Source organism: Myxine glutinosa, chromosome 2 (assembly GCF_964187855.1).
Source record: "Myxine glutinosa chromosome 2, kmMyxGlut1.1, whole genome shotgun sequence".
NCBI classification, from domain to species: Eukaryota; Metazoa; Chordata; class Myxini; order Myxiniformes; family Myxinidae; genus Myxine; species Myxine glutinosa.
In genome coordinates, this window is record NC_136262.1 from 151011379 (window position 1) to 151013784 (window position 2406).

The 2406-nt window shown below is 45.8% G+C and overlaps 1 protein-coding gene across 2 annotated transcripts in view; it reads right to left on the minus strand.

Moving 5' to 3' along the window:
- The window catches only part of LOC137421178 (centrosomal protein of 152 kDa), a 163728-nt gene extending 162665 nt beyond the window's left edge, over window positions 1-1063 (minus strand). For both annotated transcript variants that reach the window (XM_078771817.1, XM_078771816.1), the window contains exon 1: window positions 979-1063. The gene's annotated coding sequence lies outside the window, so the exon portion shown is untranslated. The remainder of the gene's footprint in view (window positions 1-978) is intronic.
- Window positions 1064-2406: the final 1343 nt, after the last annotated feature.

Genomic DNA, 2406 nt, shown 5'->3' on the forward strand with positions numbered 1-2406 from the left:
CTATCTCTGAGGGCCTTTCACTCACTCACCGCAGGCAGGTAGGTGGTCTTTCTGTCTTCTACCGACTCCTCTCCGGCCTTGCACCCCCAGCTCTCTCTGTGCTCTGTCCCCCAAATATTCCTACAGGTCGCACAAGATCTGCCAGCAACCCTCTGATGGTTAAACTGCCGAAATCTCGGCTCTCTGCTCACCTTCACTCTTTCATTCCTCTTTTCTCCCGCCTCTGGAACAAACTCCCTCACTCCCTTCAATCCCACTCCTCCCTCCAGGTCTTTAAAACAGCTGTTCACCACCATCTCTTATCTTCCCCCATCCAAAACCTTGATCTTTTCTACCCCCGCTAATTCACCCCAGATCCACCTTGTTTGAAATTCCAACTTCTTTCCTGGAAGTCCTGGCAGTGTCCATATGTTTTATACCTCTCCCACTGCCCCCTTCCCATGCCCCCCCCCAAAGCCCTCTCTCACCTGGCCAAACACCACCTTAGCACCTCTCCACCTGGACAAACACCATCTTAGCACCTCTCCACCTGGACAAACACCATCTTAGCACCTCTTCACCTGGAACAAACACCACCTTAGCACCTCTCCCTTGACAAATTTAGACAAAACGTCCCAAACGCGCGGTCGACAACAACCATGAAGATGAACCGTGTGTTCCGAGATTGTGCCCTCTGCTGTCACTTCACCAAAAGACATTTTTTAAAGTCACATCCGACGAGGGAACTTTTGGTTGCGATAAACACGCTACCACTACCAGCCAGTACCAGTACCAGCCAAACTACAACACGCTACCACTACCAGCCAGTACCAGTACCAGCCAAACTACAACACGCTACCAGTACCACTACCACTACCAGCCAAACTACCTTTTCGCCTGGGCGAGTAAAGTACACATGTTATTGATGTTCATGAAGTAACGGTCAATTATCACAGGAAATCACATCGAACCATCTGAACTCGTCTTCGTCGTACCGACCTTTGCAAATTGGATTCCGTGCCAAAGTATCCGAAGTTTATCACCACAGACCGTAATCCTGTCACTGACGTTGAACTCGCGCTTCAAACTCCGCGCGACACGCCAATGACGTCACCAGACTCGTCCTCCAAACCTGTCACCTCGTTCAATTCAACATCGTCCTCGCGTTATTGAAACGGGAAAATAAGCACAAAGTTGAACTTTTAAAGAATCAAGTCCATTAAACTTATATGTACGAAATACCTCCGTCCTACGAAAAACTATGCAATCAGTTTAAAGGTTATACACCGCCAAAATAAGTTTTACTACAACGCTACAATAACAAAAGAAAAGTTACTAATGGCTTGCGTGGCCTGTTTTATAAAAGCATTTACTTTTGTTTCGTTGGAATTTGTTTATCCGTGCCTTCTCAATTGTCCGTTGCTCATGACTCAAATTGCCTGGGTATGTTCCGTTAGCAAGCAGCTTTCTATTACTTGCCAAGCGGCTTGCTTGTTTGAAAGTGTTCAAGCAAGCACTCCAACTGAACGAATTTCTTGTTCTTGTCCGAGTGAGTGGAGCATTACAGAGAAACTCAGCCAAATATAATTCTTCTTCCTCTTCAAACATGGAAAGCGTTACGGAGAAACTGACCGACAGATTATAGATAAAGGCTCCTTCGTTCATCGCTGTGTCTGGCCGAAACTCACCAAAATATATCTATCTATAATTCCACTAATCTCTGTGTGTATGTGTGTGTGTATGTGTGTATGCGACAACGATTTCTCGACAACTACCGGTCCGATATAACTTGAAACTTGCCAGGTATATTGCTGGGGGACCCGAGGATGTGCCTTTTCAAGGTTTGAAATTAATCGGACAAGTAGTTACCGAGCTATGGCGATTTAGCCGTTCGCCGTTCGCTTTGGCGTTGCGAATGGACCAAACCATTTCATGTAAATAGAGGGGGGGGGGGTTCTGTGGTCGTTGCGAATGGACCAAACCATTTCATGTAAATAGAGGGGGGGGATATAATTTTAGATATATATATAGTACGGGCATATATATAGTACGGGCATGCCCTAGTATATATAAAACACAGTTTGTGTGTGTGTGTGTGTGTGTGTGTGTGTGTGTGTGTGTGTGTGTGTGTGTGTGTGTAATGTTACCGATAGACTCCTAAACGGAGAGGCTCACGTACTTGATATTTGGCACAAACATGGCCATTGAGCCTGGGACGAACATGGTCGACCTAAAAATTTATTTCATAATATTTTTTTACCATATTTTTACCTCAGCGCATTTCAGCGAGGAATATTATGGACCGGAATGGCAGAGCAGCACGCTGATTCGCTCAGAGCGATCACGTGATGTTCCTTGCCGCCATTATCTCAGTTACGCGTTCGCACGTATTTCAGAGCGAAAAGCGAATGCGTTTTTTTCACATTT